Source organism: Topomyia yanbarensis, chromosome 2, assembly GCF_030247195.1.
Source record: "Topomyia yanbarensis strain Yona2022 chromosome 2, ASM3024719v1, whole genome shotgun sequence".
NCBI classification, from domain to species: Eukaryota; Metazoa; Arthropoda; class Insecta; order Diptera; family Culicidae; genus Topomyia; species Topomyia yanbarensis.
The window spans coordinates 160,376,102-160,401,844 of NC_080671.1; the positions used below are offsets into that span (position 1 = coordinate 160,376,102).

The window sequence follows — 25,743 nt, forward strand, 5'->3', positions numbered from 1 at the left end:
CTCTAAACTGCTAGCAAAAAAAGTATCGCCCTGTTTGTTTGCATGGAGCGTGGAGGGCGAAACTTTAAATAAACAAACAAAAATACAGTTTCGCCTGTTATACTTTTTGCTGTAGTTTAAGAAAGCAGTATCGTAGAATCCAAATTTTTAGGTTAATTTGTTGCGTTTCAAAGCCCTCATTCGCATGTAAGAAAAAAGCCCTATGTTTACATTTGTAAGTATCGCCCTTTTCACAAAAAAAGCGTTGAAATGAAATCGCAGCTCCTGATATCACGCTATCTCTGAAGTACATGCGTGCATAGTTTCAAATTTTACTTCGACATCGACTTTTTCTAAAGGTGACTTCCCAGTAGTATTCTTGATTTGAATTATTATCGCTAATCCTAATGCAAAAGAACAAATAAAAACCTCACGAAAACGAACCGTTTGGGAAAATCATCATCATTACTGGAATTTTCATTTTCACGAAACTTTTCGATAACCTTCCGTCACTTGCGTTAATGCACTGGGTGCACAGTAGGGTGACAGGAAAAAAATGGCCCCTATCGGCCCACCTCTGCGTCGATTCCTAGTCCCACCAGGAGTACTTGCACCAAATTTGAAGCAAATCGGACAAGTCTAACTACCGGACCAACGGGCCTGAAGTTTGTATGGGAATTTTCAATAATTTACATGGAGAAAACCCATCAGCACGCATTTTCGCCGCTAGGTGGCACTGTATGCATCGTATTATCACTGTAAGTGAAAATAAGAAGGATAATTGAATTGTCTACAACTTAGTCGAAGACTGCAAGTAAATCCGACTTTGTTAAAAGAAGTTATTAAACTTTTAACGAAGTGATGTCTGAGTCAGTTTTGCATGGGGCCTAATAGCGCATGGTTGTGTATCAGTACTCGATTCACACGAACTAAACATTTTTGTGAAATAATCGTTAGGTTTAGCTCAATGGTATGTTCAGAAGAATTATAGTAAATATTACGAGTCATGCTTTAATTAGAAAATTTTAGTTCCACCTGTTACCGCATAGAGGGCGCCAACACTAACTTTTCAACGGAGAGAGATAGAAATTTGGTGTCTTCTACAAAGTTATAGAACAGGCATTTTTCAGTATTTCTTCTGAACATCTTGATACTCTATCTTTCTTCTATGAAAAGTTAGTAGTGGCGCCCTCTATGCGGTCACAGATGGAACTAAAATTTTCTAACCAAAACATAACTCGTATTATTTACTATAATTCTTGTAAACATACTATTCGGCTAAATCTAACCATTATTTCACAAAAATATATAGTTCGCGGGACTCGAGTGCTGATACACAACCATGCACTGCTAGGCCCCATGCAAAACTGACTCAGACATCACTTCGTTAAAAGTTTAATAACTTCTTTTAACATAGCCGGATTTACTAGCAGTCTTCGACTAAGTTGTAGATAATTAAAATATCTTTCTTATTTTCACTTACAGTGATAATACGATGTATACAGTGTCCCCTAGCGGCGAAAATACGAGCTAGTGAGTTTTCTTCATGTAAATTGTTGAAAAATCCAATATAAACTTCAGGCACGTTGGTCCGGTAGTTAGACTTGTCTGATTTGCTTCAAATTTGGTACAAGTACTCCTGGTGGGACTAGGAATCGACTCAGGGGTGGGCCGGAGTTTTCAAAAATTCATCATTTTTCTGGGCAGTCTAGTGCACAGTGCTCTAAAAATCTAGCGAAATCGTCTTAGGGCACCAGCGGGTCTGTAAAGAATACTAAAAATTAATTTCTATTCCATAATTTTCAGTTCAGCAATTCGAGAGATCGTGCTCACCGCAAGCCATGAAAAATAGACTACGTTGTGAAGCGATGGTCACTATTTATTAAAAAATCACGGTTGAATAAAAAATAAAACTATTAAAAAAATTCAAATAGTTTATAATTTTCACAAACTTATTAGGAAAAATTGTTTAGTAAGCTTTCGTAATATTGCGTAGGAAAAAAGCTGAAAATTTGAAAATAAATCTGAGGATTATGATTGATTACAGAACTCTGGAATTTTCTATTGGAATGTTTTCGGGCAGGAATTTGATATTGATGCTATTAGACAACTGTGAAATCAAGATCAATAGATCAGTTACATATCAGGACCCCATTCCGACAATTTATCAAAAGTCCTCATGATGTTTACAACACCAGGTTATCAATCTACGGATCAGATAATTGTTGTTGTAATATTGAATTAAATCAGTCAGCATCAATAAATTTTCAACTTCAATCCAATTTTTTTTTTGGTGTGGTGGGGGGGGGGCTGTATGGTGTTAAACCCCAAAACCTTCTCTTGGCTACGCCGTTGCTTGGAGTTATTTATTTCGCTTTTCATTTTCCGAAAGGTTTCAGATCGATCCGATGGTCATAAGTTAGAAAAATTGCAGTCAGAAGGTTCGCACAAATGAACATTTTTGCACTGATAAGTTATCAAGTTCCTTCCAGACAACTTGGAAATGTTCGGTGATTATTTCTAGCGGTTGTAGATAGAAAAATGAAATACAAAATTCGATTTATCGAAATAATGTTTGGCTTATTTCAATGGATTATTACTATATTGAACAATAAATAGGCGACGAAGAGTAATCCACAAACAACAAGCCATAACTTTTAAAGTATTCAAAATAGATATTTGAAGTCTTTAGTAAAGTTATTCGCAAAAGTAATAGCTACAAATTTGCTGAAGGCATCATTTCGATATAATCACTTCCAAGAAAATTTGTGAAAATATCTCACTCATAGGGGGATTAATTAGCAAAAGCACAATACCAAAAGAAAGGGCATATTATCTCCATTAAATTCACTGAAGATACAATTGACCTAAAATAAGCCGTTTTGGCGTTAATAATAGATTATATGTTTTTGGTCATATTTCTGGCAATGGGAAATGATAGAAATCTTTCGTCCGCATTTAATGTTAAATATCTCTTTTGATAATAGTCCGATTTCAACAATCTATAGCTTGTTCGAAAGGTATTCGTTAAAGCTGTCTAAAAACATATAAATTGGTAATCTGTATTGTCAATTCCGGCAGATAATTTAAAAAAACTGCAAAAAACGCCATTTTTACGCATTCAAACATTCATATCTTAAAAACTAAACATCAGAATCAAAAACAAATTAATAGCGTTCATACTGTTTTTTAGTTCTTTCATTTAAAATTGGTTTGGATAAGATCGGTTCAGCCATTGCTGAGAAACACGAATGAGAATTTGTCCGTTACATACACACACACACACAGACACACACACAGACATTGTCCCAAATCGTCGAGCTGAGTCGATTGGTATATAAGACTCGGCCCTCTGGGCCTCGGAAAAAATCTTGAAAGTTTGAGCGAATTCTATACATTTCTTTTATAAGAAATGTAAAAAACTTTGTCTACTTATTTAGTACATGGTATTCGAAAGATATAGTAATCAAGTATATCCCCTGCAAGTTTGAAAATATTTCATTGACGGAATCGAAATTTATAACGGTTTGGATGTGGTATGCGGTCATAGATGGGTTTTCTACCAGACTTCAAGCGTCAATGTTTGTTCATTGACTATTTAGATCGTTTATACGTGTCGCGGTTTTTAAAGGAAAACCTGACCATTTAATTACATAAATATAATGTACAAAAGGTGTTATTTATATGGTGCACTGAAAAAATATGAAAATAGGTTTGTCCACCAATCGTTAAATATAATGTGCAAATTAAAAAAAATGATAAAAGTTGGAATGTTTACTTCAAAAAGCCATATCTCAATGGTTTGTTGACCGATTCTAATTATTTTTTCATTATTGAACAGGTAAACGTTTCATTGTTAATTTACATTAAGAAGAATATAAAACAGAGTCATCTACATCAATAAATAGGCGATATAGTTGATCTCAACTATATGTATTATCATTATTTAGTAAATATTTTTGTTTTAAAAATAGCTGCCTATCCATTTTTATGTACTAGTTGATTACAATTGCTGTATAAACATCTGAATGTCAAATTCTCATGATAAGTTCAATTCGACAATAAAACTGACAATAGTTAGAGATATGAGCAGATGAACTTGTACTAATAACATCCCCTTTGACCAGTTTTAACATCTGTCAACCCAACCAGCGATTGTACAAAATTTCCAACAAAAACCGTATCATAACATAAATTGATCTGAATCAGCAAATACCTTCATATTTTTTAAATGTATGGTTTTATTTTTCCATCATTTGTAGTTTGCGTTCGTTGCATTCAACTAATGTATAGGTCATCGTTTTGAATACAAAGATATTCACTAAATAGGGATAATACATATAATTGAGGATAATTATGTTGTCTATTCTTTGAAGTAGGCAACTCTATTTTATATTCTTCTTAATGAAAATTAACGATGAAACGTCTGCTTGTTCAATAATGAAAAAATAATTAGAATCGGTCAACAAACCATTGAAATATGCCCTTTTGAAGTAAACATTCCGACTTTTATCCATTTTTTTAATTTACACATTATATTTAACGTTTGGTAGACAACCCTATTTTCATATTTTTTCAGTGTACCATATAAATAACACCTTTTGTACATTATATTTATGTAATTAAATGGTCAGGTTTTCCTTTAAAAACCGCGGCACGTATAAACGATCTAAATAGTCAATGGACAAACATGGATTCACGCTTGAAGTCTGGTAGAAAACCCATCTATGACCGCATACCACATCCAAACCGTTATAAATTTCGATTCCGTCAATGAAATATTTTCAAACTTGCAGGAGATATACTTGATTACTATATCTTTCGAATGCCATGCACTAAATAAGTAGACAAAAAAATTTTGTTTGTAGAGATAGGACCAAACCCGTGGGTGTTTGCTGGTAGCCTTATGAAACGTGTCATAAAACTTCAAATTGCAATTTCTCTCGAATCCCTCGATGGATCGTTTTGAAATTCACTGAGAAGATGCTTGGATACTGTATCTTTCGAATGCCGTATAACAAATTTATGGTCATTTTTTGTTACTAACGGTTTTAGGGACACCGTGGCACTACGTTATATTTAACTACTTTAGTTGTTGAAATTGTGATAAATAGGGGATTTCAGTGTATAAATCCAGGAGTTTGTGTTTCGAATTCGTCTCCTCAGAATCTGGCATTAGACCAAGACATCAGACTGACACTAGACAGGAATAGGATACACGATTTGTGAACATACCTTAACGACCTTCAACTTACGATGTCCCGAAAGAGAAGGTGTTCTGTTAGCCACTAAGCCCATGCATATTATTCAATATTCCTACATAAGGAGCAGCCACTTTATGCTGACACAAAACTTAACTATATAATTACCACGCGTTTCCATCATATTTTGCACCAAACCACAAACCATGCTTTGTATCAAAATAATATACTGAGTTAATTTAATCGAACTACTTACTCGAAACAGGTGTCATTATTGTGTTGATTCTGATGTCGTATTTGATTGAACAATGCATTGAATTATTTTGTTCAAAATTTTCCACAACACTGCTCCACCGTGCCCCATTAAGAACCGGTACTTGCGAAGATCACCGGCTAGGTCGCATCGTGAGCAGATTGAGTTCGCGAGTTGTTGATTGTCCCGCCGCGGTGCAGCTGGAGAAGTACACCCGGCACCGGCGGTGACTGTAAACGGATGAGCGAGAGAAGAGTAAGCGATGGACAAAGAGAGTGCATGTGGATCGAGAGCAACTCACCGGGGGAGATATCTGATTGCTTTGGATTGCAGCATTTTTTACAGCCGGTCGGTCAATCGCCAGCCAGCCAGCGGCAGTAAGTTAGTTCTGTTTTCCGTTTGAAGCTGTTATGAGCACATGCTAAAGTGGTTCTTTGCTGGCGTTCTTTTCGTGCTTCGGTCGCATAACTTCGAATAACAGTTTCGTGACTCGAATTGTTTGGTGTTTTTCTTCGAATCGGCAGTGTTTGTCTTTATCGTGTATGTATTGGTGTAAACAGAAACGGTGTTGATATTCTTTTCCGTTTCGTTCTGTCATCGGGTGTCACTTGTTCTGTGCTGCGCTGAGGAATGTTCTGCTGCTTCTTACGCGAGACGTTTTGATATGCTACACATGCTCAAGCTTCGCGGTGTATTGCAATCACTGTTGCCTTTTGTGCTGTGACTTCCGGTGTCATCAGGTGCACCGTGGATGAGTTAAATCAAGTTGTCTGTGCCTAAAGGAAAAAATCTCTCATAAAAAGTGCTCCGCTACACGACACGACTGGGACTCGAAAGGGCTGAAATTGAGCTGAAACCTTTGCAACACGGTGTTTACAGCATAATCACTGCTAAGTTCGCGAAACGCGTTCTCCTTGCGGAATACGTGATTGGATTGGTGGCATTGAGGGAGCGTGAATGTGAAGTGCAGAAGTTTATTTTTGCAATTGCCGTGTATTTGTGTCTCTGGCTAGTATGATCGAACTGGATTAATATTCATCTCTGTTCGAATCTAGACGCCTATCGTTGTGCGCTGTTCGACGACGTTAGCTAATTAAAAAGGCGACGACTGCTTGTTGATTCGAAGGCTGCGATCGTTGCTGAGCGGTTTGACCGATAAATGAAGAGTGATTTTTTGATGACGGCGATGGACATCAAGCCGTAAATTTCATATTATTTTTTTTCTCGGAACGAGCGTGATAACGAACGGAAGGTATGTATCGTAGGCTAGGAACCGGTATATTAGTATTTATTGCTATTGATGGGTTGAGTGGAAAAATACGTTTGTAACCTGGTTTTATAATAGCCCTCAAAAAATAAGACATGCCTTGAATATATTTGCTCTTTCAATAAAAATGTGAACCGTGAAATCTAATTTCCCCTTTAACTAATAAGACCTAGATCGTCCAAATAATCCATGTTTATATAATTTACGGTATGGAATAGCTAACCTCATTTTTAGAGCACAAGAAACATAAGTCAAGAGCAGTTGTTCCTCTATCTTTGAAGAATTCCATCTTTAAGATATTGCAGAACACTGCTAATTGTAGCAGAAAAAGAAGCCTAACAAGTTGAAAAAGGCCCCGCAAGACTTTTATTTAACTTTTGGCTACGCACACCTACGAGCTGATTGGAAACTCGATACTTGGAAGATCAGAATCATGTAGCAGCCGCCATGGGAGCTGTAAAAAGTTGAGATGGAGATTGTAGCCTTTTGAGGAAGTTCGTTGACGCGGCACAGCAGTACGAGAAGTTTGCGCAGTAAACCCAACAGCGAGTATGTCGATCAAGTACCACATCTACCACAGTGGCGATGAGAAGGCAAAATGGCGTGGGCTTTGCAGTTCTTGGTAAGCAACAGCGATTGGACAGCAGATGAAAACTGACGAGTGACCGTATCTGTGTGTTTTGGAAAAAGGACAAATTCCCTAGTAACAATTGAGGTTTTATGATAGTTTTATAGACGCTGATAAAACTTAGATTGCACTTGTAGCGTGCTATAGAACTTCAATTGTTACTTGGGTTCTTTAGCTATAGCTTGATCAAAGTTTACATGCACAGAACCGAAAAATTCGATGATGGGAAAGAGAAAGAGCGTGTAGATAAATTCTTCGGAGAGTAAGCACAACGTAACGTACAATTCATCCTCGTGTATAGAAATGCACAGAGCGGGAGGGAAGAATTATGATTTCGTCTTGTTATTAGAACAGAGGCATATATGACGTATCTATTTTGCTCGGAGAATATTCGAATGCACGCTTAGAGATACCCGAATGGCGAAACGTGATTCCAAATGTTTTGTTGACAGCCGATATATCTCCGATGTCCTGGACATCAGAACCGTTTCGAGGCCCGAACGACGGCTCTGATCATTATCTAGCAATGTGTGCGATTCGCGAAATACTGTCCAGCATAGCTTGTTCCAAGCAAACCATACGACTGGATATACAACAATTGCCGATTGAAGGTGTCGTCGAGGAATATGCTCGACAACTTGACTAGAAATGTGAAAAACGACCAACAAAAATATTGAAAATCGGCGGAATGGGTGCCAAAGGGTGACGAAGGAGAAAATTCAGGCTAAAATCAGAGTGATTGCAGCAAGTATAACGAGTGTTCAATAAAAAATGAGAATGATTTTAATACCTTTCTGTAATTAAAGTAAAGAGCGCAATTTTTTTCTCTCCAAGAGAATTGCTTTCTGGACTTCCTGGAAATGGGTGGCATCTTTCTTTTCGCTCGGGTGCTGTTAGTTCAATCGAAGATGGCGTCGAAACAGCAAGCACTCCTCGAGCGCGTTGTACGGTTTTACGAAACGCTTGGTCATCGTAGAAAATAGGTTACGGTAGACCACTTTTGAGACGAAAACGAACACGTGCGTACAGTACCGGATCCTGGCATCCCTGAGTGTGGAACGAAAGGCCGGTAGCGGCCGCCCGGCGAAGATAATGACGAAGAAGATGAAGGAAGCGTTGAAAAAGGACGGAACGCGTTTGCGTGACGCCGGCCGAAAATATCACTGCTCCCATACTTTGATTCATCGATTCCTTAAGATGGAGAACATCATCTGTTGGAAGAAGACTCGGTCCTCCGAGTACACGGACGAGCAGATAGCGATCGTGAAATCGCAGTGCGGGTGGATGACAAAGAACTACCGCGGGACGTCATTCGTGCTGGACTACGAGTTACTTTCCGTTCTCGAAGACCCACATTCCCGGAAATTCCAGCGACAAGTCGGCCACAACCCCTGAAGTAAAATATAAGTTTAAGCATAAATCTGAAGAAAAAGTTATGCTGTACATCGCCATATCGGACAGATGGATTTCAAAGCCCTGGTTCAAGCCGAGCGGTCTGACCATCAATCAACCAGTGTACCAGGAGGAGTGTCTTGAGAAAATTCTTCTACCGTTCTTAAAGGAGCATCATGCGGATGTGAAGTACGTCTTCTGGCCGGACTAAGTGTCTTCCCATTACGCCAAGAAGACGCTGGAGTATCTTGTGTAGAAAAAAGATACCGTACGTGGCGAACGAAAGGAACCCGACCAACTTGCCCCAGTGTTGTCCCATTGTGGATTTTTTCGGGTCCCTCAGTTCCCTAGTGTACAAAATAATTGGCGGGTCAAGGGTACGAAGCAGTTGACTATCAGGATCCGTTCTTGTATTCGGAAGATTGGCGTCAGTGTCGTCCAGCGCTCTTGTGAGAGCATCGCGACTAAGTTGCGTCATACGGCTGACCAGAGCCCCTTCTCCAATATTCATTGACGTTTTTTTGAAGACTGAAAAAATTCTCATTTTTTAAAACCCGTTATATAAAAACAGGGAATGATACGGTGAGTTTATGGCAGTCAAGAAGAAGTTATATCGACGTACGAAATGTGGGTACGGCAAAAAAATACTTGCTGAGGCAGAGGGAAGCTTTGCCATGAACGAAACGCGACAGTTTCACAAAACCCTCAACAAAATGAGTTGCAAAATTCACCTCGACGTCGGTCATCATTAAAGACCGGGACCAAAGTATGTTAACAGATCGTACAGGAGTGGTTAAAAGGTGGACGGACAAACCAGTGGAGAAGGCACAAATGAAATAAGGATTGGAAACGTTGTATATCCGCCCACGTAAGACACAAATTTGATGAAACGAAACTATTGTTTGAGCATGGCTTCCCAACAAAACTGATTGAACTGAGTGTCGAAATAGCCGGAGAGATATCCAACTCGTATGTGACATTAGACGGATTGAAGTAGGGCGATGCACTATCAAGTCTATTGTTGATTATAGCGCTAGAAGGAGCGATAGGAAAATCGGAACCATCATCACGAGATCTCACACACTTCTTTGCTTTGCGCATGACATTGACATTATTTGTGTGGATCGCAGAGCAGTGGAAGATGCCTTTGAGACAAGAACCCGACTACTTACGAACACTGACAAAACAAAGATCACGATATCTGGTTGAAAGCGAGGTAGTCCGAATGATGCTGATTCCGATGTGGAGTCTAGGAACACTAGTGACATTGATCGCGATGTTAGGTATGTTACAGCTGCGAATAGGTTTTTCTGTGTCTATACAATTAACTGATACTCTTTGTTACTCTGTACTATGGGCATTGAAGATAGCGGACTATCGAGTGCTCGGTGCATTTGAGAAAAAAATTGCGTTCAATACTTGGCAGAACTGAAAAACGGAGAATTTCGTAGGTGGCTGAGCCACGAGCTGTACCAATTATACAAAAAAAACACGACAGATTACAGTTTACTGGATATGTAGTGCAAATGTTGGAAGAGCAACGTGGAAGAGGCCATTTTTAGTGTATTTTGTTTTATTTTTGGAGCAGGGAAAAGCCCGCTTGAGTTGTGCTTCAGTCATTCAAACTTTTTCTCCGGTAGGCATAAAATCTCCTCAGCTTTTGCATCAACAGATTACAAACATGCAAATGATACATTTCAGCGCTTATTTCTACAATTATTAGTAACATTATGCAATTGCTAAATCATTACTAACATTGGTATTAAATGTTTGGGTATTGGCTTACGCAGTCTTGTATAAATATCAAACGACTTATTTTTTTATTGTCCGACGTTTCGGCCGTTTGCCGGCCTTTTTCGAGGCAAACCACAATGAATCTGATTTATATTTTTTTGAAATGTTTAGAAAAAAGGAGAGAGTGAAAAAATAAAATCAATGAAAATACTGCGCTTTGGAATTTCTAACGGCACAAGATTTTTCACGAGTACACTTTTGGTTTCTACTTGACGATCCCTTTCAAAAAACTACAGTGAGATGGTGAGCACCACTAACGCTCAGTTCAGCTAAATCAAAATATAAGTCTTTTGATATGTATACAAGACTGGGAAACCCAATACCCAAATATTAAACACCCCCAGTCGATCAAAAAGATATACTGGTATTAAAGTTAACTAGACAAAGAATCAATAAACAATAGTTTGGTAACGCTACGGGATATGTTAAAGTCAAAAACATCAACGATTGAATAGACGACACATACATGCGAATGGCTCATTATAGCCGTAATTGGTTCTGGTAAAAGTAAAGCGGAAGAAAGTATTATATCGACAAGTTCGACGACGAATGTCAAAATTTAACATCTGCAGAAGATCAGAACAATCGATACGTGATTGCAGTAGATCTGCGACGAACGTTGCTTTTGAAACAACTCGACGAACACACAGCAGATCTAGGGCGATAAGTTTAGGTCTTGGTAGCTCGGAAGGTTTAACGGGTCCCTCCATGGGAGACGACGAAGGGCGAATCAGACAAATTTACATTGGATTGATTCGATGCATTGAATATCGTTTTGATAATAAGGTGACCAGACATATTCGACTAAGGCACGATAAAATGCTTTTAAGCAGTATAAGTACTCAATACAATAAGAACAATTAATATAATTTATTTTTAATTTAATTGACTAAAAGTATATCAATGAATATGACAATAAAACATTTGTGCCTCGTGCTGATATGTGTGCCGAAAAGTGGTAACTGGTGTTGAATTCTTCTTGCAAATTGTTAATGCTCAAACTCATACATAATTCAAAAGTCATCATCCACTCAGACAAGACCATGCGTATTCCCCACGCGCATTAAATACCCATTGGATTAGTTGCCTAGTTGATCAAATAAACACTAAACAAACAATGAAATTAGTTTGCTCAAATCGAAGAATATTTAAAATTACATACGTCAGATGTGCAAGTTAGAATATATCGCAATGTAGACTGTTTAATTATTTGGATTAAAATAAGATTGGCGAAAAATAGTTGCATAACCGAGGTAGTTCATTTTCACAGATAGCACAGCTGATGAATCACTTTATAAAAATAAGTGATAAGGGACGCGGACGAAAATAGTTTACTACCGCCAATGTGAGTCTACGCTACCTATGAATGCAAGAGAGAAACTTAGAAATCACCAATGTCATATTAGGTAAACAGTAGACAGATTCGTTAGCAATTGATCGGTCGTGGTTTCAATTTGTTTAAAACATTCATCGTGACAATATATTTGGAGACTTTTCTGATCGCTGTTGAATCATTTGGCCGAAGTCCTTTCAAAGTTGGATTAGCTGTTTCTTTAGGTATTTCGAATGTTTAGTAGCTTCTTGATAAACGAAATTTTCTTAACCTTCCTGCACTCGCGCTAGTGCACTGAGTGCACGCCGCTCTGAAAATCTTAAGAAATCGTCGTGACATGTGTATTTTCCTCTACTGCACACTATGTAATATGTAGAATATGTAGTCTTTCCTAAAATCTATCTCTTCCATATTCTCTGCTGAGCATAGCTTCAGCTGGTCACTCTTCCGGCATTCACGCTACATGTCTAGACAACTGTATTCTGTCATGTTCTATAAACATTTTGACGTAATTTTCTACTGTGTCATCGAGCATTGAATATAGAATGCTTCTCACAAACACACCCAATAATCGACAACTTGCTTCTATCAATGCCCGTATCTCATAGCCTCAGGGAGGCTACGGGATTTTAGCTAACTACGCAAACTATAGAAAGTTCCATAGAATGATCACGCCTTTTTACCTCGCGGTTAACATTGTTATTACATGTCATTAGTTTTACAAGTTAAGTGAATTCGTCGACAATCTTCTACCTTACCCCGTAAATTTACATTGTAGAACCAACACTATTCAAACTGATTCATTCTCTACCGGCTACGTTAAATTTGTCTTGTCAGAGTATATAGTCAGTCCGATTCGGGCAGTCTTTCTTTTAAAAGGCACTATTGTTTCTGCCATTAACGCCAATGACGTGAATGCCATACACGAAGCCAAGAAGCGTGTGAGATCTCGTGATGATGAACCCGTGCGTTGCTTTGCACACTAGATCTTCGTATCGCACCTTGAAGTTGAATAATCGATTAGGAAGCCCTGCTTCATGTCATCTCTTTGAATATTTTCATCCTTGATTTTGGCCCATTCAGCGTCATACGAATTAGTTTCATCAGTTTTGACGGGAAGCAATGTTCAAGAATTATCTGCAACACTTCATTTCGTTTTACTGAATCGTACGCCGTTTTGAAATTTACAAACAAATAGAGAGCTCATAAGTTATATGCCCGGAATTTATCCAGGGTAACGTCGTTGATCGTCCTTCACGAAATTCGCTTTGGTATTCACCGAAGATGGATTCAGCTAATGGGCGCAGTCTGCTAAACAGAATACAGGACAGTTCTTTACAGGCGGCCTTGAGGATCGTTATGCCTTGATAGTTATTACACTCGAGTTAGTGGCCCATGATGGGCTATATGAGGTCATCCAACGAATCTAAAGGCATTTTTCTTTCATCCAAATCTCACCTGGTTCGTAGTGTATTGCTTTGTACAGTCGGTCCTTTCAGACCAGTTCCCAACGGGTAGTAGAAATCCACAAAATCGACTGTTCTGTTGCAGAAACCCCAATGTTGTAAAAGCCTTCGCCGTTGTTGCAGTGATGAAGTCAGCGAAACGAAGTTTTCTGTCGAATAACACTCCCAAGTCAAGGATAGCATCTTCTCGATGACACAGGCTTGTAGGGTATATTCCCAACGCGTTATATTAACCGAGCGTCCGAAACTTATCACCTTACATTTATCGACGTTGATCTGCATACCGTTTAGTAAGCACAATTCCTCTATATTGGCTGTATCGTCTTGGCGCACAGCAGAGCCAAGTGCTGAGGCAATTGAACGAAAGATTTTGGGATCGTCAGCATAAAGCAGTTTTCCAGAGTTGATGCGGGTGCAGAGATCGTTGATGAATAAGAGAAAGATCAGTGGCCCTAGATGACCTCCTTGAGGCACACCGGTTTTCGTTACGAATGTACTTGAGCGTATTGTGCCAATTCTAACGAAGGCGGATCGTTGTGAGAGGTAAAAATGCAGGTTATCCAGTCGCTCCATTTTCAAAACAGCAATGTTGTGGGGTACCTTGTCGAAAGCTTTCGCGAGGTCAAAATATACATCGTCCACTTGTTGACGCTTCTCGACAGCTGGAACTAGAGATATTGTGTACGTCATCATGTTCGAAGTAGTGGAACGTTTTTTTTTACAAATCCTTGTTGGCGTTCGTCGATTAAATTGGAAGGAGCAGCGTAATATGGACAAACCTTTCCAGAACTTTAACTAGGCAGCTCAGCATCCGAGATTCCTCTGTAGTTTTCAACTATGTGCGTGTCTCCAGTCTTATGAATAGGAACTACAGCAGCTTCTTTCCATACGTTGGGAAAACATTTTCCGAGAATGAACGCTGGAAAATAATAACCGGACCAGGCTCTTTCAAAGGATCAACACTAAACAGAGCGCTCAATACATCGGAATCACTTACGTTAGGAAGAGGAAGGTTGATATTATGCTTTGAAATGTTTCAAGGTACTGTTGCGATGGATAGACAGGAGGGCTGGTAAATACATTTCGGAAGGTCCACCGGACTGTGAATTTTCGTCTCGAAGATAGACATTTTTTGGTGCACTCCCGGAGCATTTTCTGCTATTTATAAACGTCCAGAATGTCAGGGATTATTTCAAATGCTGCGTTGAACTTGGTTCAGATATTCACCGAATGCATTGTTCCGGGCTGTTTCATACTGTACTTCAATTTGACGAAGAACAGTTTTGTTGTCCACAGTCCTATGGTATAAGTATCGCTTTCGTGGTTCCCAGAGTACGTTGCGTAGGCGACCAAGCTCGGCGTTCCACCACTGCTTTTCTGGTGACACGTTTTTTAGGAACTTTACGGCAAAGAATTTCATATATGGCATCACAGAACGCCGCAGCTGCCTGATCTAAGCCATTTCCAACCAGCGCCTCACGCCAATTGATTGCACCAATGGCCATTAACACTTACATCGAGTAGAGGCAAAGTTGAAGTCGCCGTTAATTGTATCAAAAGCTTCTTAAAACGAAGAGTTTATGGTGAGGGTCTACCTTCAGTATAGATGTCGGAGGCTCAATCAGTTCGAACACGTCCGTGTCATTAACGAAATCTAAATCGAGGGTCCGTCCATTCACGTTGCTAAAAGAGCAGATTTGATACAAGCCACCAGCGACCAACGTTTCTGTGATGGTCGTCTCTTGTTCCGATGTTTCATTTTCAGGATGGTCGCGATAATAATCGTCATCAAAAGTCCACCGAAGATGAGGAAGATTATAATCACTTACAACAAGTACATTGTCGCGCTTATTACACTTGTCCATGATGCTTTGGACTGCTGAGGAGTGAATATTGTACAAGTCATGATCACTGTTCGGCCTTAGATAAATGCAGCAGTTCCGGTGATGGCAACGCCGCGTGAGTTTGTAGATGTAGTCTCGATGATTAGCCGCCCGTTTCGGGATAGACACTGCTTAAAGCCGCTAATAAAATGGAAAACAGACGCTCTTAGACTCACCTCTTCCCTTTACCTGATCTTCACTAAGGTTGCTCGTACCCCAGCTGGAATCACGAGTGGTAAGGCGTAGGAGTGCATATAGTGGTACAATGAATGAGACAACTGATGTAAATTATTCAATTTACAATTGATGCAATACTGCGTGATGAGGAAATAGTTTTTTGATTTTGTGAATCATATAAGAATAAGAAGAAAAGCCGATTTTAATTTTAAATGTAAGCTTATGACACTGTTCACCATGTTCTTAAAGTTAAACTGTCAGTTTTAAGCAAATTGTCATAAACGGTCGCTCACTTTCTGTAAAAAAATTTATGTTGTTTTGAAATAGAGTACCTACTCCATCATCTTTAATATTTGTTTGTTTAAAAGATTTAATTTAGCAGAAGTAATCAAGCTAAAGAAGTGTTTTTCTTTAGTGCCTCATATTTCTCTTAATCAAATATTATATATCATCTTTAAACATACACCATGCCTCGATAACAAAGCGTTTTAATTTGTGGTTGTGGTATAAAATCTATAAATTGGAACGCCTAGAAATGATGAAAGTTATTTATTCAAGGTAAAGCAGTCTTTGTCATAAAAAATTGGCATAATGTCATAATTTGCAGTTGTTTGTTTTAACACAAGCCTAGACTCACCACGCACTGGGGTGGTTGCACTTGGGTGAAGGTCTCGTAGAATCGGCTCTACTTACCATCGGGAGGTTGGACTGGTCACCTACCTTATCCATTTGATGCAAATTTCTACGATCGCTGGTATTGAATTAAATTTTCATATATACAAACTATTTCACTGCTGACTGTGGCTAATGTTTTGATTGCGGAATTCCTCTTTCTCGTTTCAGTTTTTATTGCCGTGTTGGATCCTGTGCCACTGCCAGTAGCTTGGATATCTGCTGTAGGATGAACAGCCCCTGACTTCTTTTCCGAGTTCTAGCTGTGAGTTACCATTCTGACGATTGCAAGAGTACCGGTAACATTTTCTAGTGTTTTTCCGTGATGAAAAAGTCAAACGCCGAAGGTGTACTTTGTCCTCTTGCAACCTTTTAACAGTCAGCAGTGCAAAATCTCATTTGCCGCGTGATAGAAAACGTGATTGTTCGTGGGGGTGTATTTTTTTTGTTCAAGCGTGTCTCGTGGCGCTTTATTTTCCCCGACTAAGTTTGTGTAGTGTGAATTGTGGAAGTGCCTCAAATCTGCTCGGCGGTCTAGAGAGGACGTAAACGAAGAATGGTTGTGTGAATACCATAAAAGTTAATTGTAAATGAAATTACGCTAATACACATTGTTCGGAACGACCGCGGGAAATTGGTTCATATCTGTTGCAAGCTGCTCAAAATTTATTCGCTCTCTAAAGAGCACGGTGTGTGGAAGTGAATAATCACCGATCGGTCTGTGAAAAAAGTGTAGGTGCAACGTGGAAAATTATCGAATGAAAAATAAGCATCATCTGATTCGAAAGCGGAAAAATTGCATCGCCCTGCGGTATCATTAGTGCAGTAATGGCCTTAAAGTGAAGTAAAATAATGTGAATTTTTACCATGCTTTTATGCTGATGTAAGCAGAAGTAAAAGTATTCTGATATCAAAGTGAAATAACAACAGCAATACAAGAAGCTTTCGGAAGAGATTATTCACACATACAGAGTGCTAGACCGTTACCCAAATTTCTCCAAACAAAGAAGAAAAACAAACAAGCAAGAAACACATACCTACACTTGCCCCGGAATAATCGAACAAAATCGTTTACCTATCTGATAGGGTGATAAATATCGGATTAGCACGAGCATTACAAAGCATCTACGAGGTAAGTCGATCCGGGAGAGAGAGAATTAAAGTATCTTGGGTGGTTTGTTTGTTTATTTTCAATTCAATCTCTAGGGAATTCAGCACGGTTCGTTAGCCACAGGTGTGTGTTAATCCCCGTTGGAAAGCATTTGCGTCTCGTGAACTTACGAACTGCGTTAGTCGCTGGGAGTTTAGTCGATCATTTATGCACGATTTGTACTGCTGCAGGTATTTAATCGGTTCTATATTTATCTTGGTTTATGTTACGGCCAAAGAATCTCAATGGCGATGATCGCATTGATCTTTTATCTGAGGGGAGTGCTATGTTTTGTGGTTTTCGTTATCTGATTTGAATTCTCTTAGTTGGATGTTAAAGTATATTAGTCACCTAAAGTCTCTCCACCTTAGGTTTTAGACTTTTCTTAATCAATATAGTTTTTGAAATATTTTTCGAACCGAGGAAATGTTTCACTTGCATGACTCTCCGCTTAATTTCGTCGTCAAATGTTTTCATTGCAAAAACTATCTTTTTACTAAAAAATTGGTGAAGTAGCCCAATAAGTACTTACAACAAAAACTATAAAAAATAATTGTTGCATGATAAATAATAGTATCACATTGACAAGAGAATTACTTAAACCATGACTAATTCCGTAAAATATTGTAGAGGAAACATACCCGTAACGCGGTACTCACATATAAAATATTTGCATCCAAATATTACTGTAATGTCATGTCAAATTACACTAGATTAGCATTAGTGGTTCTAACTTTTGCAAGATCTAAAACTGAACTTTTTCATGGTTCGAGATTGAGCTTGACTGCTTTAAATGTAGTTGTAGTACATTACATTTTAGACAAATTTGATGAAGGCACGCAAGCTCTATCTTTCAAATTTTCCATTCCACGTGTTCTTTAAAAATGGTTTTATTTATGGGCCATTTCACGTCAGATTTACAACTAAAATTTTGATTCATTCCAAAATTATTTCTTGCATTCTTTAGCTAAAAATAATTGACACGTATTTTTTTATTTAGGCTGAATATGATAGTTTTTTCCAATTATTAGTTTTTGAACTTTTGAAGTTTAATAAATTGAACATTTTTCAATCAGTGCACTGATAACTCGGAAACGATCCGATATATGAAAAACGCTTTTAATCCACCTAACAGTGTGATGAGACATTTCTTATAACTCTTATCACTCTCTTCGGATATTATATCGTTTGAGAACATTTAGAACTTGATGCTTCGCGATGTTTTTGATAACACATACTACATGGGATAGTGGCAGGACTCAGAGAATCGCTCACATCAGCATAGGACAACATCAGTGCTAGAAATCTCAAACCAAATCAATGGAAAAGCGAAAAAATGGCCCATAAAATAGACATACAAACAAATTATTGCTAATGCTCTGTTAATAAAATATCTAAATTCCTCAATAAATGCATTGTGGTGGGAGAACTGAATTTTCTTAAAGGGGTTATGTATATTGTACTGAGCCAAAAAATCGATTTTTGTTTTTGAATCGAAATAAAGTTTATACTTTACTCAAATTTCCAATACGACTGAGACCTAAAAATCAACGCTTTTTCTGGAAAAAAGCGATACTAGCAGTGACACCATTCAAAGAAAATCAACAGTGAATATTTCCAGACTTGGTTTTATTTCCTATTTAAGAACTATTGTGTTTTTTACATCCTAGATTGCATGATTCAGTGATCGAAACCCAAAACTTCATGAGGTATTTGAAATAATTAAATTAAAATTTGTGTTTGCCATTGAAACTGACAAAATGATAGTATCGCCCCTTTGACGATTGTTTACTTTTTCGGTCCCACCTATCAGCATTGAAGTATCGCCCTTGCGTTTTTTTACAATACCAATTTTACAATTGTTGGGGGTTTGGTGAAAATCGATCTTACTGTCCAAACGGCATTTTTCCGAAACCGCAATTTTTGAAGTTTTAAAATTATGCAGAATTAATTTTTCAGAAAATAGTAACAGAGTTCGTGTTTTTAGCGAATTTGTTGAGACTTTATTGTAGTCATGAATATTAACCTGAGAAAATTCACCATAAATACTTCTTGGACGATATACCGTCAAAATTATTTTATCAAATGATGCGCTGTTTAACGTTTGTAAAACTCATCGAAGATACTAAACTTCCGAAATTGGCGGTTTCAAAATGATGTTATCTTGACCTTAAATTACTGTTTTTGAACATTTGATCTATACATATAATTGGTCATACAACAAAAATCAAATTCTCATCAAATCGATCAGGACCTGCTGGAGTCGAATGGAAATCGTCATTTCTCATAAATTTCTCTCTACATTCGGAAAGTGTTATCCTCGATATTAATCATATTACGTTTTCGTCTCAACTCGACGCATTCCCAAAATAAAAACCTGTTTTTATCCACCTAGTGGTGCAATTGTGCTTTTCTCATTTGTTCAGACTACGATTCCATAGCGGGTTATGTTCAATACAATGGTGGAAATGAATATTACATGTTCAGTACGATTTGCACATACGTACAATGGATCGACAGCCACGATCTTGAGATACTATGTGATACTGAAACATCGCTTGACCGCCGCTGGTTTCAAGCGATGTTTCAGTATCACATAGTAAGATCCGGGAAGTACGGGTCCTGCCGAAAATTTTCAACTTGTTAAGAAATTTTAAACTAGTTTTAATTTTAAAGTAGCAACCCCTCACTGCATACTCCCTCCGGGCCGGTATGATTGACGATTTTTAGAGTGATTGCATAACCTTTCTATATGAGAAAGGCAAAAATGTACCAAAGTCCAAAAAAATCAATTTTTGTCAAACATTATTTTTTTCGAGTTTACATCAAATCTCGATGTTTCATGCATTATAAAGTCATTTGGCATCAAAAATACAAATTTGATTTTGAAAATTTTTCATTTCAGTTTATATGGGAATTTGCTGTGTGATTGCACTCTTCAACTCGTAACTCCGGAACCGAAAGTCCAATCAATAAAAAAAATCAATTGCAGCCGATGGGAAGGTTGTACCTTTCATTTGAGACTAACTTTGTGCAAATCGATCCAGTCATCTCTGATTAATAGAGGTCACATTTTTTTTCCACATACACCCACATACATACACACACAGACATTTTCCGATCTCGACGAACTGGGTCGATTGGCATATGACACTCGGCCCTCCCGGTCGGGATTAGATTGACGAATTTTAGGGTGAATGAGAAAGGCAAAAACATTTTTGCAAATGTTGAAAGTTATGCATTTTTTGGTGCGCAGTTCTATGTTTCATAGACATTAAATCAATTTTAACTTCGCTTCCAATTAAATAAAGACCCTTATTACAGTACATCTCTACAAAAACGAGCTCAATTTGAAAAGAAATCTGAGGATTATGATTGATTACAGAACTCTGGAATTTTCTATTGGAATGTTTTCAGGCAGGATTTTGATATTGATGCAATTAGACAACTGTGAAATCAAGACCAATAGATCAGTTACATATCAGGACCCCATTCCGACAATTTGTCAAAAGTCCTCATTATGTTTACAACAACAGGATATCAATGCACGGATCAGATAATTGTTATTGTAATATTGAATTAAATCAATCTGCATCAATAAATTTTCAACTTCAATCCAATTTTTTTGTGGGTGTGGTGGGGGGGGGGGGCGTTGTATGGTGTTAAACCCCAAAACCTTCTCTTGGCTACGCCGTTGCTTGGAGTTATTTATTTCGCTTTTCATTTTCCGATATGTTTCAGATCGATCCGATGGTCATGAGTTAGAAAAATTGCAGTCAGAAAGTTCGCACAAATGAACATTTTTGCACTGATAAGTTATCAAGTTCCTTCCAGACAACTTGGAAGTGGTCGGTGATTATTTCTAGCGGTTGTAGATAGTAAAATGAAATACAAAATTCGTTTTATCGAAATAATGTTTGGCTTATTGCAATGGATTATTACTATATTGAACAATAAATAGGCGACAAAGAGTAATCCACAAACAACAAGCCATAACTTTTAAAGTATTCAAAATAGATCTTTGAAGTCTTCAGTAAAGTTATTCGCAAAAGTAAGAGCTACAAATTTGCTGAAGACATCATTTTGATATAATCACTTCCAAGAAAATTTATGAAAATATCTCACTCATAGGGGGATTAATCAGCAAAAGCGCAATACCAAAAGAAAGGGCATATTGCTTCCATTAAATTCACCGAAGATACTATTGACCTAAAATAAGCCGTTTCGGCGTTAAAAATAGATTACATGTTTTTGGTCATATTTCTGGCTATGGGAAATGATAAAAATCTTTCGTCCGCATTTAATGTTCAATATCTCTTTTCATAATAGTCCGATTTCAACAATCTATAGCTTGTACGAAAGGTATTTGTTAAAGCTATCTAAAACATATAAATTGTTAATCTATGTTGTCAATTTCGGCAGATAATTCAAAAAAACTGCAAAAAACGCCATTTTTACGCATTCAAACATTCATATCTTGAAAACTAAACATCAGAATCAAAAACAAATTAATAGCGTTCATACTGTTTTTTAGTTCTTTCATTTAAAATTGGTTTGGATAAGATCGGTTCAGCCATTGCTGAGAAACACGAATGAGAATTTGTCCGTTACATACACACACACACAGACACACACACACACACAGACATTGTCCCAAATCGTCGAGCTGAGTCGATTGGTATATAAGACTCGGCCCTCCGGGCCTCGGAAAAAATCTTGAAAGTTTGAGCGAATTCTATACATTTCTTTTATAAGAAATGTAAAACATATGAAATAAATAAAGTTGCGTTTTGAGATTACCAAAAATAAATTACAAAAAATTATTATTTGTTCTATAACTTATGAAATTTGCAATTATTTGAAATAAATTCAATTTTTTAATGTTGGTCCAATTTTGTTTACTTATTACTTTCTTTGAACATTAGGAATTATGTTGAAAAGATTGTGTAAAAGTTTGGGAGTGGATATCAAAATACTTTGCGAGATATTACAATGATAAAAGTAAAACAATTAAATTTTACGCAAAACGCCCCGTGATAGGCCCGTTATAATTGAAATATCTCGTAAAGTACTTCGAGTTCCTTTCTGAAATTTGCACACAATCTTCTTGATATAATTATAAATAATTTGAAAAAGTAAAAAAAAAATTTTTTTCGCGCGGCCCCAAAAAAATTATTTGCTTCCAACATTTGCAGAATACATAAATTACATAACAAAAACAAATAAAATCTCTAAACAAATTCCGGTGAGATCATGCGAAAACGCAACTTTAATTATTTAATGCTTTTTTCCACTCATCTAATCGTTTCTAAATTATAAGGGATTGGAAAAGTTCAATTTTATTAAATTCATGAAATTAAAAAAAAATTTGTTAAGTTCCAAATCTCGAAACATCAAATACATATCAAATTCAGCCAAAGCTTAAAATTCGCGTCAATAATTTTTAGCTACAGAAGGCAAAAAATGGATGGAACTAAAATTGTAGTTGTAAATCTGACGTGGAATGACTCGTATTCTGCAAATTTAAGACTTTTAGCAAATAGCACACAAACGCGCTCCATAACAAATGCCTACTACGTATAAATTTTTAAGGCAATCGGTTAAGCCGTTTAGGAGTCCATAAATCACATACATACAAACTCTGACAACATTGACTTTTATATATAGATAGATAGATAAAACAAAAAATATTTTTTTAGTAAATTTTTTCCCTTAAGCTCATTTGAAAACGTTCAATTTCATCAACTTCAAAAGTTAAAAACTGATAACTTGAAAAAATATCATATTCCGCCAAAACAAAACATACGTGTCAATTATTTTTAGCTAAATAATGCAAGAATTTTTTTTTGAAAAGAATTAAAATTTTGGTTGTAAACCCGACGTGGAATGACCATTAGGGGAATTGTGGGAAAAACCGACACTGTGGGTAAAACCGACACCCCACAACTTTTCCTAGAAATCAAATTTTTATTCATTTCATAATGATACAATATTATTAGTACGTTTATTTAGAGCATTTGAAGAAAAATTGGATTTACGTTAGTGCGCCGAATGTCATAAAAATTAACAAAACATTCGACAGCAGCGTTCATACTCGTCTGGATGTAAAATTTCGTTGGTAGATTTTAAGGTTTTAACCGAACGAAAGCTTTTCAAATCACCCCATTTTTCAGTACCTATTATTATCGGCCTGTCCTATGATCAACTAGGTGCATTGAAGACGAGTTTGAAAAATTCAATATTTTTAATTGCTTTTATAAAAAAATGTGCGCTGTTGGGGTAAAACCGACACCCTATGGTTAGGGTAAAACCGACACCCTGTTAAGATGGTTGTGTATAGTTGCGATTCATTTCAAAATACTGGGGATCTTTGTGACACTTCAATTAGCCTATTAGAACACTATAGTATTAGCAGAAACACACAGAAATACTTTTATTGTGTTTATTTCTTGTAAGTCTCTTTAAAAATCAAAAATTGGAATTTTTGCTTATCTGATCCTAACGAAGCTTTTGCTATTTCTGCAAAAAGGTCATCAAACCGAATTTATAGTGTTCTCTTGGTTTGTCATAGACGAATTTTATCACAATGAGACAATGATATTATGTATACTCCAATAGATCGTTGATGATCAGAGTCTGAAAAATCAAATCTGAAAAAGATAGTTTTACTAAGAAGTGTGTGTGTCACTTACAAGTGAATGAATCCAATTAACAGAACGTAGAACGCTTGAAAATCTTCTCTTATGAAATAAAATGACACTGGAGGTTGCAATGATGTGCGCAAGGATTATTTGGAAATACTCATATCAATAAATAATCCTATAGCATAAAATACTCTTATTTATAGTACTACGCTTTCGAACTTTCTTCCCCTCACTACATGATGAAGCAATAAAAAGCACATATTTGCATCATACATACTCACACTTTATTAATCAAGCATATATCTCATGTTTAATAAAGATAAAGATTTTAATAAAGTGGAGAGAAAATAAATTAAAGGGGGTGTCGATCTTACCCCTATGGGGTGTCGGTTTTACCCGCAGTGCTTACAAAAAGTCACTTTGTTTTCCAAGTTTTACAACCAATATTTTTTAATGAAATTAATTTTTTGAAGTGCTGAAAAAATTAAGTCTTGTTAAGAATTTTCTGAAGAAGAATTCTGCATAAAAATTATAATTTTATTGGTTTTGTGGCAACTTAGAAAAAGTGTTAAGCTTAAGGTGTCGGTTTTAACCATAATTCCCCTATATAACTTTTGCAGTTTTTACAGTACACCAAAGTATCCTTTGTATAGGTTGAAGATTATTGTATGGCGCACAATATGTTCATATACACAAACTACTGAACTATTTTTTTCAGGGTTTACATAAAAGTACAACTTTTTCAAAAATCATTATCTTCGGTCGTATTCATTTACATTAAATACAGTTTCTGTCATATCGAATATTACACGGTGTGTTTGGTAGAACAATTTTATTCGAAAAAAATCGGCATCGCTAAAACTTCAGTATGTGATAGAATGCGCTTTTCCCTTTAATTTGAAAGTAAAATTAAAATATTCTATCGGGGGCTCCAGAACAACTTTTTATTTTAAAGTTTTTTTGTTTGAAATCTTAAGTTTTTCAATGAAATTGGTTCACATTTTTGCCCCTAGGTAGTACTTTAGACATTCAAATATTACCAAAAGTGAGAATCTGATGGACAATTTCTTTGAATAAAACTTTGTAGAAAACTACACCGCGATCTAAAATCGCCAGAGAAAGATATTAAATTTTATCAAAGTTTCTAGACTCGCACGGGGCCAATTGGTTAAGAAGCTTTGTTCCAAAAACATTTTTATTTGTAAAAAAATGGATTGCTTTATTTAACCAGTGTGCTCAGAAGAACCTGAATGCTAGCAAAGTCCCACCTTGAAGGGTAAAAAACATAATTCCAGATTCCACCGGGTCATTCTAGTTAACATTAGCTATCCCCTAGAGCGAGAAAAGAAATGAAAAAGGCATGATAAAATCCGTTACTACATTAATCAATATCTTGAAAAGGTATAAGATTAGGGACGATCCATAAATGACGTAGTATTTTTTGAGTGATTTTTAATACCCCCTCCCCCATCGTAGCATTTCGTCACAAACCTCTAAATGCCCCCTGGTAATTACGTAGCTTGACAGTAATTCTCCCCCCCCCCTTGTCCCCGCAAATTTTTTAAAAAATATAAAAAACGATGTTAGTTATTCCCCTTTAAAAAAGCTACGTAGCATGACATGACCCCCTACCCCCCTGTCGTCACACATCATCACAAAATACAAAACTCCCCCTCCCCCATATAATGCTACGTCATTTATGGATGATCCCTTATCGAATAAATTTGGTCAACACCTTTCCACACCTTCATGTTCATAAAGTGTCATTTTCGCCCAAGACCCGGAGAAATCTGAAAATATATTTTTTCTGCTGAGCATGGGACTTTGTATACATTGAAATTTATCTGAATTTACTGTTTATTTAAACGCAACATTTTTTTGTAAGTCCTTGTTAATCGACTTCT

The 25,743-nt window shown here is 36.9% G+C and overlaps 1 protein-coding gene across 1 annotated transcript in view; it reads left to right on the plus strand.

The window, feature by feature from the left end:
- Positions 1 to 5,827: 5,827 nt before the first annotated feature.
- Positions 5,828 to 25,743, plus strand: part of LOC131681919 (protein gustavus) — a 645,798-nt gene continuing 625,882 nt past the window's right edge. The window contains exons 1-2 of the mRNA XM_058963019.1: positions 5,828 to 6,685; positions 16,217 to 17,177. The gene's annotated coding sequence lies outside the window, so the exon portion shown is untranslated. The remainder of the gene's footprint in view (positions 6,686 to 16,216; positions 17,178 to 25,743) is intronic.